We start from the raw sequence: 17542 nt of genomic DNA, 5'->3' as shown, positions 1-17542 counted from the left end.
CTCCAGTAGACCTTCATCTTTTTGGAATATGCAGATGACGGCTTTTCCTTGAAAATGTTCACGTTGCTCAAGATTCTCATCTCAAAATTGTTGAGATGCTCCTGATTGCTGCTGCGGATAGTCTAGAGGCAGCTCATTGAACTGACTATACTCCAGTAGACCTTCATCTTTTTGGAATATGCAGATGACGGCTTTTCCTTGAAAATGTTCACGTTGCTCATGATTCTCATCTCAAAATTGTTGAGATGCTCCTGATTGCTGCTGCGGATAGTCAAGAGGCAGCTCATTGAGTTGACTATACTCCAGTAGACCTTCATCTTTCCGAAGATGAAGATGACGATTTTTCCTTGGAGGTGTTGACGTTGCTCATGAGTTTCATCTCAAAATTGTTGAGATAATCCTGATTGCTGCAGCGGATGGCCAAAAAACAGCTCATTGAATTGACTCTACTCCAGTAGACCTTCATCTTTTTGGAATATGCAGATTACGGCTTTTTCTTGAAAATGTTCACGTTGCTCATGATTCTCATCTCAAAATTGTTGAGATGCTCCTGATTGCTGCTGCGGATAGTCAAGAGGCAGCTCATTGAGTTGACTATACTCCAGTAGACCTTCATCTTTCCGAAGATGAAGATGACGATTTTTCCTTGGAGGTGTTGACGTTGCTCATGAGTTTCATCTCAAAATTGTTGTGATAATCCTGATTGCTGCAGCGGATGGCCAAAAAACAGCTCATTGAATTGACTCTACTCCAGTAGACCTTCATCTTTTAGGAATATGCAGATTACGGCTTTTCCTTGAAAATGTTCACGTTGCTCATGATTCTCATCTCAAAATTGTTGAGATGCTCCTGATTGCTGCAGCGGATAGTCAAGAGGCAGCTCATTGAGTTGACTATACTCCAGTAGACCTTCATCTTTTTGGAATATGCAGATGACGGCTTTTACTTGAAAATGTTCGCGTTGCTCATGATTCTCATCTCAAAATTGTTGAGATGCTCCTGATTGCTGCAGCGGATAGTCAAGAGGCAGCTCATTGAGTTGACTATACTCCAGTAGACCTACATCTTTTTGGAATATGCAGATGACGGCTTTTCCTTGAAAATGTTCACGTTGCTCATGATTCTCATCTCAAAATTGTTGAGATAATCCTGATTGCTGCAGCGGATGGCCAAAAAGCAGTTGATTGAGTTGACTATACTCCAGTAGACCGTCATCTTTCCGAAGATGAAGATGACGATTTTTCCTTGGAGGTGTTGACGTTGCTCATGAGTTTCATCTCAAAATTGTTGAGATAATCCTGATTGCTGCAGCGGATGGCCAAAAAACAGCTCATTGAATTGACTCTACTCCAGTAGACCTTCATCTTTTTGGAATATGCAGATGACGGCTTTTCCTTGAAAATGTTCACGTTGCTCATGAGTTTCATCTCAAAATTGTTGAGATAATCCTGATTGCTGCAGCGGATGGCCAAAAAGCAGTTGATTGAGTTGACTATACTCCAGTAGACCTTCATCTTTCCGAAGATGAAGATGACGATTTTTCCTTGGAGGTGTTGACGTTGCTCATGAGTTTCATCTCAAAATTGTTGAGATAATCCTGATTGCTGCAGCGGATGGCCAAAAAACAGCTCATTGAATTGACTCTACTCCAGTAGACCTTCATCTTTTTGGAATATGCAGATGACGGCTTTTCCTTGAAAATGTTCACGTTGCTCATGATTCTCATCTCAAAATTGTTGAGATAATCCTGATTGCTGCTGCGGATAGTCAAGAGGCAGCTCATTGAGTTGACTTTACTCCAGTAGACCTTCATCTTTTTGGAATATGCAGATGACGGCTTTTCCTTGAAAATGTTCACGTTGCTCATGATTCTCATCTCAAAATTGTTGAGATAATCCTGATTGCTGCAGCGGATGGCCAAAAAGCAGTTGATTGAGTTGACTATACTCCAGTAGACCTTCATCTTTCCGAAGATGAAGATGACGATTTTTCCTTGGAGGTGTTGACGTTGCTCATGAGTTTCATCTCAAAATTGTTGAGATGCTCCTGATTGCTGCTGCGGATAGTCAAGAGGCAGCTCATTGAGTTGACTATACTCCAGTAGACCTTCATCTTTTTGGAATATGCAGATGACGGCTTTTCCTTGAAAATGTTCACGTTGCTCATGATTCTCATCTCAAAATTGTTGAGATGCTCCTGATTGCTGCTGCGGATAGTCAAGAGGCAGCTCATTGAGTTGACTTTACTCCAGTAGACCTTCATCTTTTTGGAATATGCAGATGACGGCTTTTCCTTGAAAATGTTCACGTTGCTCATGATTCTCATCTCAAAATTGTTGAGATGCTCCTGATTGCTGCTGCGGATAGTCAAGAGGCAGCTCATTGGCTTGACTATACTCCAGTAGACCTTCATCTTTTTGGAATATGCAGATCACGGCTTTTCCTTGAAAATGTTTACGTTGCTCACGATTCTCATCTCAAAATTGTTGAGATAATCCTGATTGCTGCAGCGGATGGCCAAAAAGCAGTTGATTGAGTTGACTATACTCCAGTAGACCTTCATCTTTCCGAAGATGAAGATGACGATTTTTCCTTGGAGGTGTTGACGTTGCTCATGAGTTTCATCTCAAAATTGTTGAGATAATCCTGATTGCTGCAGCGGATGGCCAAAAAACAGCTCATTGAATTGACTCTACTCCAGTAGACCTTCATCTTTTTGGAATATGCAGATGACGGCTTTTCCTTGAAAATGTTCACGTTGCTCATGATTCTCATCTCAAAATTGTTGAGATGCTCCTGATTGCTGCAGCGGATGGTCAAGAGGCAGCTCATTGAGTTGACTATACTCCAGTAGACCTTCATCTTTTTGGAATATGCAGATGACGGCTTTTCCTTGAAAATGTTCACGTTGCTCATGATTCTCATCTCAAAATTGTTGAGATGCTCCTGATTGCTGCTGCGGATAGTCAAGAGGCAGCTCAGTAGACCTTCATCTTTCCGAAGATGAAGATGACGATTTTTCCTTGGAGGTGTTGACGTTGCTCATGAGTTTCATCTCAAAATTGTTGAGATAATCCTGATTGCTGCAGCGGATGGCCAAAAAACAGCTCATTGAATTGACTCTACTCCAGTAGACCTTCATCTTTTTGGAATATGCAGATTACGGCTTTTCCTTGAAAATGTTCACGTTGCTCATGAGTTTCATCTCAAAATTGTTGAGATAATCCGGATTGCTGCAGCGGATGGCCAAAAAACAGCTCATTGAATTGACTCTACTCCAGTAGACCTTCATCTTTTTGGAATATGCAGATGACGGCTTTTCCTTGAAAATGTTCACGTTGCTCATGATTCTCATCTCAAAATTGTTGAGATGCTCCTGATTGCTGCTGCGGATAGTCAAGAGGCAGCTCATTGGCTTGACTATACTTCAGTAGACCTTCATCTTTTGGAATATGCAGATGACGGCTTTTCCTTGAAAATGTTCACGTTGCTCATGATTCTCATCTCAAAATTGTTGAGATAATCCTGATTGCTGCAGCGGATGGCCAAAAAGCAGTTGATTGATTTGACTATACTCCAGTAGACCTTCATCTTTCCGAAGATGAAGATGACGATTTTTCCTTGGAGGTGTTGACGTTGCTCATGAGTTTCATCTCAAAATTGTTGGGATAATCCTGCTTGCTGCAGCGGATGGCCAAAAAACAGCTCATTGAATTGACTCTACTCCAGTAGACCTTCATCTTTTTGGAATATGCAGATGACGGCTTTTCCTTGAAAATGTTCACGTTGCTCATGATTCTCATCTCAAAATTGTTGAGATGCTCCTGATTGCTGCTGCGGATAGTCAAGAGGCAGCTCATTGGCTTGACTATACTCCAGTAGACCTTCATCTTTTTGGAATATGCAGATGACGGCTTTTTCTTGAAAATGTTCACGTTGCTCATGATTCTCATCTCAAAATTGTTGAGATGCTCCTGATTGCTGCTGCGGATAGTCTAGAGGCAGCTCATTGAGTTGACTATACTCCAGTAGACCTTCATCTTTTTGGAATATGCAGATGACGGCTTTTCCTTGAAAATGTTCACGTTGCTCATGATTCTCATCTCAAAATTGTTGAGATGCTCCTGATTGCTGCTGCGGATAGTCAAGAGGCAGCTCATTGAGTTGACTATACTCCAGTAGACCTTCATCTTTTTGGAATATGCAGATGACGGCTTTTCCTTGAAAATGTTCGCGTTGCTCATGATTCTCATCTCAAAATTGTTGAGATGCTCCTGATTGCTGCAGCGGATGGTCAAGAGGCAGCTCATTGAGTTGACTATACTCCAGTAGACCTTCATCTTTTTGGAATATGCAGATGACGGCTTTTCCTTGAAAATGTTCACGTTGCTCATGATTCTCATCTCAAAATTGTTGAGATGCTCCTGATTGCCGCTGCGGATAGTCAAGAGGCAGCTCATTGAGTTGACTTTACTCCAGTAGACCTTCATCTTTTTGGAATATGCAGATGACGGCTTTTCCTTGAAAATGTTCACGTTGCTCATGATTCTCATCTCAAAATTGTTGAGATAATCCTGATTGATGCAGCGGATGGCCAAAAAGCAGTTGATTGAGTTGACTATACTCCAGTAGACCTTCATCTTTCCGAAGATGAAGATGACGATTTTTCCTTGGAGGTGTTGACGTTGCTCATGAGTTTCATCTCAAAATTGTTGAGAAAATCCTGATTGCTGCAGCGGATGGTCAAGAAGCAGCATATTGAGTTGACTTCTCCAGTAGACCTTCATCTTTTTGGAATATGCAGATGACGGCTTTTCCTTGAAAATGTTCGCGTTGCTCATGATTCTCATCTCAAAATTGTTGAGATGCTCCTGATTGCTGCAGCGGATAGTCAAGAGGCAGCTCATTGAGTTGACTATACTCCAGTAGACCTTCATCTTTTTGGAATATGCAGATGACGGCTTTTCCTTGAAAATGTTCACGTTGCTCATGATTCTCATCTCAAAATTGTTGAGATGCTCCTGATTGCCGCTGCGGATAGTCAAGAGGCAGCTCATTGAGTTGACTTTACTCCAGTAGACCTTCATCTTTTTGGAATATGCAGATGACGGCTTTTCCTTGAAAATGTTCACGTTGCTCATGATTCTCATCTCAAAATTGTTGAGATAATCCTGATTGATGCAGCGGATGGCCAAAAAGCAGTTGATTGAGTTGACTATACTCCAGTAGACCTTCATCTTTCCGAAGATGAAGATGACGATTTTTCCTTGGAGGTGTTGACGTTGCTCATGAGTTTCATCTCAAAATTGTTGAGATAATCCTGAATGCTGCAGCGGATGGCCAAAAAACAGCTCATTGAATTGACTCTACTCCAGTAGACCTTCATCTTTTTGGAATATGCAGATGACGGCTTTTCCTTGAAAATGTTCACGTTGCTCATGATTCTCATCTCAAAATTGTTGAGATGCTCCTGATTGCTGCAGCGGATGGCCAAAAAGCAGTTGATTGAGTTGACTATACTCCAGTAGACCTTCATCTTTCCGAAGATGAAGATGACGATTTTTCCTTGGAGGTGTTGACGTTGCTCATGAGTTTCATCTCAAAATTGTTGAGATAATCCTGATTGCTGCAGCGGATGGCCAAAAAACAGCTCATTGAATTGACTATACTCCAGTAGACCTTCATCTTACCGAAGATGAAGATGACGGTTTTTCCTTGGAGGTGTTGACGTTGCTCATGAGTTTCATCTCAAAATTGTTGAGAAAATCCTGATTGCTGCAGCGGATGGTCAAGAAGCAGCATATTGAGTTGACTTCTCCAGTAGACCTTCATCTTTCGGAAGATGAAGATGACGGCTTTTCCCAGGTTGCCATGTCAATAGATTCTTCCAGGTTGCCATGTTTTTACCGAAATTACCTTAGATTACCGAAACACTTATTTTTAACCATTCGTATACCACCTATTAATGTGTTGGTAGTTTTGTAAACAAAACAACATGAAATACTTTTCTGAATTCCCAGGTGCTAATTAACGCGACGATACACCCCCATTTATAACTACCCTATTTGCTTTTCCTTTACTATTATTAGAACTGTGCCCCTTAAAAATGTCCCAGCAATTTTTAGTCACGCGCGTTCGCCGTATCTGTTTCAAATTAACAAACAAATAACTCAACTCACTTACTAAGTAACCATCACGCCGCTTCTCTGCAGGGGTAGACAGAGAGAATAGGACGCCACACCTCTCTGTCTTTGTACAAAATCATGCATCCCCTCATACAAACCTGCCGATTATTCCGACTTTTGTCCTCGCCGCTTTCAAGTATTTAAAATTCTTGATCCAGCCAAAATTTTACGTAAAACATATTGCATTAATTTTTTTAAACTTTTATATGTTTGTGCAATGGTCTACGATTTTTTTCACATGTGAGTAGTTATTCAAAATATTTGGACGTTATACAAGTGTATAAATGCCAAAAACAATCTTCTTTCATTTAAAAACAAAGAAAAATATCTCAATTTGAGACACCTATAATGTTGATATATCATCCGTAGGGTGAATAATCCAGTGTCTGATAGAAATAAATTACATATTAATTTATTACGTGAATCGAAGAAATGGATTCATCGAGAGAAAATGGATTCATGGTTTGAAAATTATTTTTTCCAAATCCTTGTTTATAAATTTGGGTAATCTTATAAGTCATATTTACATTTTGATATCTCAATAAAGTCTGGGTTTTTTCAGGGCTTATGATCCGTCATAGCCGTGTTTTTTCTCAGTTTTATTCACCATTCTACCCATGATTGACAGTCAAAGAAAATTTTGAAACTCCTTCATATGAATATATTATAAATCTCATGACTGAGAATTTTTACGCAGCTTATAATTTGACCAGATTATTTTATTAACATTTATTTAATAAATAATTTTATTCACAGGTTGTCTCAAAATCCCTATCCGAACATCTGGTAAACGTTTGTAAAGTGATCACTCAAGTATCCTATGGCAAGTCATAGAGGCTGTAAATATCCAGACCTCTATATTCTTCTTCATTTATGTTGAAATGTCAAAAAAACTGTTTGTATGAAGCTCTAGTGCGACTATTTCAATCCACTCTCCTCGACCAAAACTCCCTTGTTATAAGTTAAAATAAATATATAACCCTCGATCCTCAAGCTGTAGAATTTTAACGACGCTTCGCGGGGTGTGAAGTTGCCACGGGGATGGGGCTCCGACGTACCCCTAACAGAGCGCGCTTACTGAATTAAAACTAAACCAGTGAAAATCATCCCCGAACATCTGTATACTTCACTCAAATTGTGGTTTCGTTGGGCTATAATTGCTTTTTTTAAATAATTAAATATTTTACTAAAAAATCTGAATAAAGTATAATTAAAAAAAATGCGTTGCATCACTCTTTTTAAATGATATAAGTTTTTAACAATATCAGTATTATTATTATTATTATTTTATGTTTTAATTGTCAAATCAAACCCTAATTTATTGAGTCTACTTAGTTGCATTTTATTGCCAAAAAACACATAAAAATCAATTTTGTGACAATTGTTTCGCCCAGTTAAAGCATTTTTAAACGAATGTTTGGAAATTCGTTTGAATATGGACAGACTTCCATATTCCTATTCATCTTTGATGAGATGTAAAAAAAATGATATTAAAAATAACTCCTATAATTAATGATAATCCAGATTTGTGAACAAGTATTTGGACACACTCAAAATGTTGTATATAGTTGTTATTTTATTATGCTAAAAAATTAACTGAATTTAAAAAATTGTGTTGATATTTAAGACAGACTAATGAGGGTATTGAGTTGACATTGAAACCCTCAATCTGCACTCCAAACCCTCAACATCCCCTCAGTTGAAGATGAGATGAAGTCTCGCAATGTGCAATGGGAGATGGCACCCTCGTGAACGATATATTCGTGTATATTTAGAATGTAACCCTGATTTACCATCGAAGTTATAAATACCAAAAAACGTCAACGATTTTTTTTCATTAATTGATTTGGCAGTCACTTTGTGGTAAAACCTATCCAATTTTAATTAATGTTTTATTAGTTAATACCACTATTTCTTAAACAAGAATCAGGGAACATGAATTATGTTTGAGAAATAATAATTTTTCGGAATTCGCTAACCATTTAATAGATAATGATCACAAATTTAACCACAATAACGTAGAAATCCTAAAAATAATTAATACGAAAAGCCATAAAATTTTTTGAAACAATAGAAATTCATAAAAATATAAATAACAATAAACCCATAATTAACAATATGACACTGACTTAAGCCTCCCCCTATTGTCTTTGTTCCCACTGATAAGATATAAAAATTTAAAAAAATTAAATAAATAAATAAAAATAAGAAACAGCTACTACCCCCTCTTCAACCTTCAACGTCCCAAGGACCCATCTCTAAAATTTGGAATTAGCTTCACATACGGTGTTAACATTTATTAAAAATGGATAGGTTTTTTTGTTTACCAGATACCAAACTGTAATCCCGATTTTTTCATCAAAAGAAAACCTATATTCGCGTCTGTTTCAGAGGCATTTAATTTTTTTTTCATCTCATATTTTTATATCTTTATCCAGTAAAGAGAATGACCGCGATTTTTTTTATTGCATCGAAATACGTGTCGCTTTGTATATTTTTGTAAAATGTGGTATAATTCAAGTTAAAGTTATTTTTATCTGGATATTTTATTTGTTACCACGAAGTTAATAATTAAACTAAAATTTTGTTTTAACATTGAACGTGAATCTCTTCATACAATCTCTTTCAATGCTTTTATACTTATTTTAACGCTGTATTTTAAATAAAATCGAGCAATAAATCGACGTTATATCCTAAGAAAAATAAACCTTCGACATCACTTGTGTATCGTCTAATGGTACTGGAACACTGATGATGAGGAAGACGGAAACGCGCAAATGAAAACAATTATTTATTAATCGAAAATTACAAAGTTATAAGGGCGAAAAGAACAAAGCGAAACCAATAAACACAGAGCGAGCGCGATGTATATACGTTAGAATTTTAATCTTATCTGAGAACACAAAAATTTGTCCTCCACCCTTTATATACGATTTAAAGGAGTTACATGTGGTGGGGACAATATTATATACAAATCCAGTCTACGAACTGCGTCTCTTTGTTCTTATCGCATACACTTATGAATACAATTTTAATACACAAATTCTTATAAAAATACACAAATTTAGAAGGTTTTGTCCAAGAATAAACAATGTATCATATATCACAGCGTAGCACCCTTGAGGTAGGGTTTTACGAAAGTGGACTTTATAAATTATCCAAAAATTTTAATTTAAATCTAACCGAAATTGAAGTAATAATAATAGTTTAGAAAAAAATAATTTTTCATCATTTATATTTAGTCACGGTGATGTATCCAAGTTTTCTTGTCGGGCAAGTTTATACAAAGATTTTCACAAACTTATGAATTATAAATCAAGAATCTGTCCAAACTTTCGTTACCATCCCTTTAAAAGTTGTGACGTGGGGTGTAACATTAAGATATAAGGGATGCTGTACTGTCAAACCCTTAAAATATGATCGCTTAACTAATAACTAGGCGAGGCATATCGCAGGAAGTTGTTAATTTACTTCGGCCATCGAACACATGAAATTTCCGTATGCGAAGGTAAACGTGTGCTTTTGGAAGCTTTTTCGTGTTAGCAAGTCAAAGCTCAAATGAGAACATGCACATATACGGGAATTCCGCTTTAAATTGGACGTTTTAAAAACAAAATTGGACGCCTTATAAACCAAATTTGACGTACAAAACAAATTGTACGTTATTTTGTAATTTATGAAAAAGTTAGAATTTTTAAAATATATATTCAAATTAGGACTACGTAAACCGTCATGATACTGACGCGTCAATGTGAAAACCTGTCCACATCTTTTATTATTGGGACTTGAATGTGCGTTAGTCGCCAAGTAAGCAGGCCTGTCAACTTGGCGACTAACGCATTTTCTAGATTATCATATAAATCATCATATCGATGTGCCCTACGTTAAGTGCTACTACGTTTTTGTCAATTTTGAGATATTTGGTGTACGTTATCAAATAACCGCTATCTACAAATATAAATAAACAAAAAAAATGTATAAAATAAATTGCGCCTAGTTTTCAGGCGTAGAAGACTATCTACATGGAATTTTCGAAATGAACTGAACTCCTAAAACGCTAACTACGCTAATTTTGACAAAGCATAAACGTTTAAAACCATTTTATACATTATTTTATCGTGTTTTCAGTGTTTAATACTAGTTAAAAATTTCAGATAAAACCGTTAGTTAATAAATAAAAATACGTTGAAAAACATCTTCTAAGCTCTCTCCTGTAAAGTAACAGAATTGCAGATAGAGTAATTTACGTAGGGGCCGTCGATATAGTTCATTCAAAGAATGGGCATGGTTAAACAAACGTATGACAGGCGGTAATCCCTGTATTACCCACTTCCATATTCTTTTTCAACCATGCTGAGACGTCAAAATGAATATATTTTATTTTTATCCTATAAAAAGATACATCTTTAAAAATTCTTAAGTAAAAAATCAATGCCCATTACATATAAATCTTGAAAAATATATAAAAAGGACTTTTATACCATTAATTATATAAAACATCAAACCATGATTGTAAGTCCCTCTCCAAGCACAAGAACTCAGTCTCTTTTTTGGAGAGGCACTAAAACTAAAATTTAGCCATATGTATAAATGTTTAGAAAATGTATTATGTTGTACTTAAAAATGTAACTATATTAAATAAATAATAAAAAAAAATTATGACGACACACTCAATTCTCATGTTAATTTATTTGCTGATTGATAAAAGTGCCATTGTGCCTTTGGTTTTCAGGGTCGTCCTACAGACGCGTCGCGACGCGAGCGTCAATACCCTCGGTCTGACCGTTACCGTATCGCGAAACAAACAGCTCGGCGGTAGGGTGTTATAGCGATACGGCGATAATTCATTATGATTCCCGATCGTTGATAACCGCAACACAATTCCGCTTTCAAATAAAGCACTCATTTACGTGTTCATTAAAGCCTATTCGTGTCCGTGTACGTAAATACACGTTCCCGTGAAATACGGCGCAATATCTAAATTACAAATTATGGACGCGGGTAGTTTTTGGAATCGCTGATTGATTTCGCTGTGCCGGAAACAATCGCAGCTTTGATGAAAATATTCCGTTTTAAGCGGCTATTTCAGTTTCCGCACGTAATAAATTGCGCTAATCCTGTGTTTGCGCATACACTGCTTCAAATCATGTTTAAAACAACCCGCAGCAACACTAATCGGATTTTTAGTTAAGAAATTCATTATTATAATACTCGAGGACAAAATAAAATACATTGGAGCCGATAAACGCAACTAAGTTTCGAATGATTAAAGATAACACTTGTTTTATACCATTTAAGTTTTATTGAAGACTACATGTTTCGGAATTAAACTTCCATCATTCAAATCTGTATAATAACTAAAATAAATTAAATTAAATAAATACAGACCTGAATTATGGAAGTTTAACTTGTAGTCTTCAATAAAACTCAAGTGGTATAAAACAAGTGTTTTCTTTAATCATTGTACCATGTCTTACCACAAAGTTAATGCCGAAACAATACATAAAATAAGTTTGGAATAAGGTCCTTGCAATAAAACACTTCATAACACACATCATTCATCGATCACTTTGTGTAATACCACTTTTTTAAACACTTATTCATGACTACCGGTTTTGGAATAATCATTCCTTCAGCTGGTCATTAAAATCAATTATTACGGTTTGATATTTGTACAAAAATATATTTATATTTTAAAAAAAAATTTGCAATTTATTGCCTATACCAAAAGAAACCAGGGTTTCGAAATAAAATAAATGAACTGAAAAAATACTTCATGGAAATGTTTTTGTTCGTAATTAGTTTTTTTTCTTATTTGTTTTCTTTAAACATGCTTTTTACATTATGTTATTTATATGCCTTCTTATATTTTTTTCATTAATTGATATACGGTGTTTGAAAATGATGCGGAATGCATCGAAACACGTGTCACAGTAGATTTGAAGAAATAGTGGTATTTACTAAGTAAAACATAAACAGAAAATGATATTTTTTTACTAGAATTTAGTTTGGTTTCATATTGTTTATTTATATCTTAATACAGTGCTCATATTTTTTTTAATCTGATATATTTTAAACCAATTTTTATACGGCCTTTCGGTTTAAACGGACAACCCCTACTCCCAATTTTTACGTTATACCGAGGTTTTACTGTACACAAATTATAATGTATTGAAAATAATCTTGATTTATTGTGGTTTGCATCTACCTTTGGGAAACTATGGTTGTGAGCTTTCAAAGCACAAAAATTCCGTAATCTCCACTCCATCTGACAGTTCGCCAATCTTTTTGTCGAGTTCAAACCCAATCTCGACTTACAAATGAGAGTTTAAACTGAGGTGCCCGCTATGTATTTGTGACTTGCACATATTTTCGGATTTGATTTCAAAGTTCTTTGAATTTTAAACGATTTTCCGCCCTTACCTCGAAAGTTACCGGGACTGAAACTTTGAAACAGGGGTTATTTTAAATCGAGTATGACTCCGACAATCGAAGCCAATGTACGCTTTGAATGAAGGAAGATGGAAGTTACGATTTTTATCGAAAATATCACGAAAAAGCGTAAAAGGAAATCATAATGACATTGTAATAAGTTTCCAAAAATGCTATTTGTAATATTGACGCAGAGTGAACGCTGTTGAAATGCGCTCCCTCAGACGAATGCTTGGAAAATCATTGTATGACAGAATTGAAAACGAAGATATAAGAAAGGAATGTAAGGCTGAACGAGGAATAATTGAATAGATTAGGAAGAGTTCTTTTCGGTGGTATAGACAAGTGGAGTGAATGGATAACGAGAGAATGACTAAGAAAATATATGTGGCGAATGTAAGAGGGAAAACAGAACGAGGACGACCGAAAAAGACTTCGTACGATCAGATCAATCAGAACCTAAAATCTGGCGGTGTCAAAGGTCTGATTAATCGGCGGGCATGTATGACTAGATGTATGGACGTGAAGGAGGCGAGGAGTGTATGTCAGGACGGAAGAGTGTGGCGTTCCACCCTCTCTGCCTACCCCTGCGGAGAAACTGCGTGATGGTAGTGGTAGTAGTAGTAGTTATTGAAGTGAAACTTCATATAGTATCATAGTATCATACAATAACAATTGAAATTCATAAAAATATAAATAATAATAAACCGATAATTAACAATATGGCAATGACTAAAGCCTCCCTCCTATTGTCTATGTTCCCACTGATAAGAAATAAGAAATCAAAAGTTAAAATAATAACAAGAATAAAATAAATAAATAAAAATACGAAATAGCTTCTACTCCCTCTTCAACCATCAGCGTCCCAAGGACCAACTCTAAAATTAAGAATGAGCATCACACGCGGTGTTTGAAAATGATGCGGAATGCATCGAAACACGTGTCGCAATAGATTTTAAGAAATAGTGGTATTTACTAAAGAAAAATTAAATTTTAAACTCTCCTTCGTTCATCCATCGTTCACTTTGTGTAATACCACATAAAAACACTACTTCGTGATTACCGGTTTCGGAATAACCATTCCAACATCAGGTCAACTGTAGACTAAAGTGAAATTGCTACGGTCTCCTATTTATATAAAACTATTTTTTTTCTTTGAAAATATTAAGAAAAAACTTAAAAGTGGTTTTATAAAAGTGTTTTTTTTTGTAAAAAAATTAAAAGCATAATTTTTTTCTACAGAGTTAATGCCAAATAATATATGATTTATTCATTATCATTCATCACATGACCTTCAATTATATGTTCTATTTCATTTTCCAATACTGATTTTTCTTTTATTTGTTTTGTTACAGAATATCAAGAATAGGACTGTCATTTTAACAGGTATGTAACACTTACAATTTTTTTATTCATGAAAAACAAACTGTGTGTAAACAGAAGTTAGGGGATTTTTATTAGTGTTGCTTCTATTTTTTACCTAAACTTATTTAAACTTGGTAATTTTACAAATTGAAGATTTTTTTGTCATTGTGTGTTGTCCGTCGATTTAAAGCAAACAATTTACGTTTTTGTACTGTTTGAAGTTAATGCTTATATTTGTTCAATTAGTAAACATTGAATTTAACGATTAAGTTGTGAAAATAACCTTTTATTGGTCATTTTTTGAGGCGAGTTGTGGTTCAGCATCTTTCATATATTCAAACAGTAAAATTTCCCAAAAATAATATTCATCATTCTTCTTCTTATTTTTTGACATCTCATCAAAGATGAAGAAGAATATGGAAGTCTGGGCATTTACGGGGCTTACGACCGTCATAGGCTGGTTTAAGTGATCACTTTACACACGTGTAACATTCACCAATTCTACCCATTATCGACAACCACACTACTCAAATTCTTGGAAGTTCTATATATATGAACCAATTTAGAAACCTTGTTCATGAATCACTAGAACTTCACTAGAGACATCTATTGGTGAGATGTAAAGAAGCTTTTTATTAAGCAGAAACTCTTATATTAGTATGTGAGATCCAAATCCTGGATTATAATCACACACATGAGAAACGCCAGAAAATACCATTTTCATTTTTATTATTAAGCTTATAATTTGACCAGATAATTTATTTACAACATTTTGAGTGTGTCCAAATACTTGTTCACAAATACTATTCTTCTTCTTGATGTAGGTCTTGTGGCCTGTTTTTAAGTGGGATTAGCCTCCTGCGATGTTGATTTCCAGCAATCAATTCATCTGTTTTGTAGTCTGATATCTTCGTCTACCTTGAGGTTGGCCGTCCAGTGCAATGTGGAGGATTCTGGATGATTCCATTATCATCACATGCGCATACCACTGTCTTCTTCGTTGCCTTCCCCGCCTAACGACATCTTCGATCTCGCATATTTCTCTTATCCTGGTGTTCCTTATTCTATCTCGTAGACTCTTGACAGATATGCTCCTAAGAGTCTTATGTAATCGTATTTAGAAGAAATAGTATTGTATAAAAATATTTGTATTTATGACATAATAATAATATTTTTAATTTTTAATTAATGTTTTACTTAGTAAATACCACTATTTCTTAAAATCTACTGTGACACGTGTTTCGATGCATTCCGCATCATTTTCAAACACCGTATGTGAAGCTAATTCTAAACTTTAGAGTTGGGTCCTTGGGACGTTGAAGGTTGAAGAGGGGGTAGTAGCTGTTTCTTATTTTTATTTATTAATTAAATTTTTTTATTTTTTTTTATTTTTATTTCTTATCAGAGGGAACATAGACAAAAGGGGGGAGGCTTTAGTCATTGTCATATTGTTAATTATGGGTTTATTGTTATTTATATTCTTATGAATTTCTATTGTTTCAAAATGCTGCAGTTTATGGCTTTTCGTATTGATTATTTTTAGGATTTCTACGTTGTTGTGGTTAAATTTGTGATCATTATCTATTAAATGGTTAGCGAATTCCGAAAAATTATTATTTCTCAAACATAATTCATGTTCCCTGATTCTTGTTTTGAATTTTCGGGAAGTCATACCAATATACGAGCTTCCACAGTCGCAGTTTAATTTATATATGCCACTATTGTCCAATATATTTTCAGGATTATTTTGTGTTTTAAAGATTTTAGTTAAATTATTTTTTGTGTAAAATGCTGGTTTTATATTATTTGGGAATTTTTTGGTAATTTTATGTGATGTTTTATTTATGTAAATGATTCTTTTCCAGTTGGTTTTTACTTTTTCACTATACGTATCGGCTGAGTAGAGAAATGTTTTTGTTAAAATCTTTTTATTTTTACGCGCCAATATCGCGTCTATTATATTTGGGTTATAACCGTTATTGTAAGCAATTTGTTTAATTGTATTTATTTCTCTTTTGAACTTATTGTCATTTAATGGGAATTGTAGTGCTCTATGGATCATGGAGTTAAAGCTAGCTAGTTTATGATTAAGTGGATGGGCTGAACAAGAGGGAATTACAGTATCTGTATGTGTGGGCTTACGATATACATCAAAAGTAATTTTTTTATCTATAATTTCTAAACTGAGGTCTAAGAAATTGATTTGTTTACCTCCGTTATTTTCTAATGTAAATTGTATTTTATCGTTAAATATATTGATAAAATTTAGAAAGGAATCCAATTGTCTTGTTGTTCCTTCCCAAATTACCAATATATCGTCAACGTACCTGAACCAGTTTTTTACAAATTTGAGTAGGGGATGCTTAGACTTAAAGATTTCATTCTCTAAGTTATTTATGAAAATGTCCGCAAGAATTGGGGACAAAGGAGATCCCATGGGTAAGCCGTTAGATTGGACATATATTTTATTATTGTAATAATAATATTAACTGACAAATTTATGAAGCTTCAATTTTGTTTTCAATTTGTATATTTTACTTGGTAAATACCAATATTTTTAAAAATCTATTGTGACACGATTTTCGAAGCATTCCACATCATCAAGAATCAACAATAAATATGGAAGTCGAACACTGCAATATATCGTTCCGAACATTTTTAATTTGTTGCCGACGGATGTTAGAGGTCAAAATAAAAGATGGAACAAAGGCAAAATAAAGGAATGGGTAAATGATCAAGAGTTAATTTTATGAACATTGTAAAAAAGATTATATTGTTAATTTTTCTCCTTTTTTGTGTGTATATATTAGGTTAAAATGGTTAAAAAACAATAAAAAAATGTATGCAAAAAGAACTCCACCGACAAGACACACAAGGTGGCTTGGTGGGTCTCTGCAAAATAACTTTTTATTTTTATTTTTAATATATGTTAAAAATTGTGATTTATAAAAATAAATAAAATAAAAATAAAATAAAAAAATAAAAAATAAAAAATATTTTTTTTTTTTTAAATTATGCGGAATACATCGAAACCTGTGTCACAATAGATTTCGAGAAGTAAAAGTATTTAAGTTAAACAGAAATCAAAAGTTGATATATATTACCACATAGTGACTGCCAAATCAATGAACTTCATATTCGTGATTCATTACTTTAAATTCTAATTATATAAAATACCTAAATTCTAATTATCTAAAATAACACACAAATGTAACGATAATAATAATTACAAAATTAGCGAAAAGAATAACCTAAAATAGACCTCAATTTTATTTGATTTGAATAATATAAATTTTTTACTTATTATCTTGATGTCTGATCGTATATACATATATATTTTTTTCCTATTCTAATCCAAGCATTTTGACTTCGCAATAAAGCACGAGGGTTGATTGATATGCTCCACCCTTGACCTATTTCGGAGTGAACGAGAATAAGTTTTTGTACCTTATTTTTCGACGTAATCCCCCATGCACTTTTTCCAGCGTTGCTCCAATATTTTTATAGCTTCCTGTTTAAAAAATTCCTACCCCTGTCAATGGCTTATCTGAACAGTACGTG

The 17542-nt window shown here is 34.7% G+C and overlaps 1 protein-coding gene across 1 annotated transcript in view; it reads left to right on the top strand.

Annotated features, from left to right (window-relative positions):
• LOC148304113 (leucine-rich repeats and immunoglobulin-like domains protein 1) overlaps positions 1-17542 on the top strand; it is a gene marked incomplete at its 3' end in the record, with an annotated part of 617685 nt that overhangs the window by 294407 nt on the left and 305736 nt on the right. Inside the window, exon 2 of the mRNA XM_088268824.1 lies at positions 13972-14002. The remainder of the gene's footprint in view (positions 1-13971; positions 14003-17542) is intronic.

Source organism: Brachycentrus maculatus, unplaced genomic scaffold, assembly GCF_059751285.1.
Source record: "Brachycentrus maculatus isolate JH-2025_06_01 unplaced genomic scaffold, ASM5975128v1 h1tg000332l, whole genome shotgun sequence".
NCBI lineage: Eukaryota > Metazoa > Arthropoda > Insecta > Trichoptera > Brachycentridae > Brachycentrus > Brachycentrus maculatus.
The sequence above is the reverse complement of the archived record's forward strand: the minus strand, read 5'-3'. Positions and strand labels throughout refer to the sequence as shown.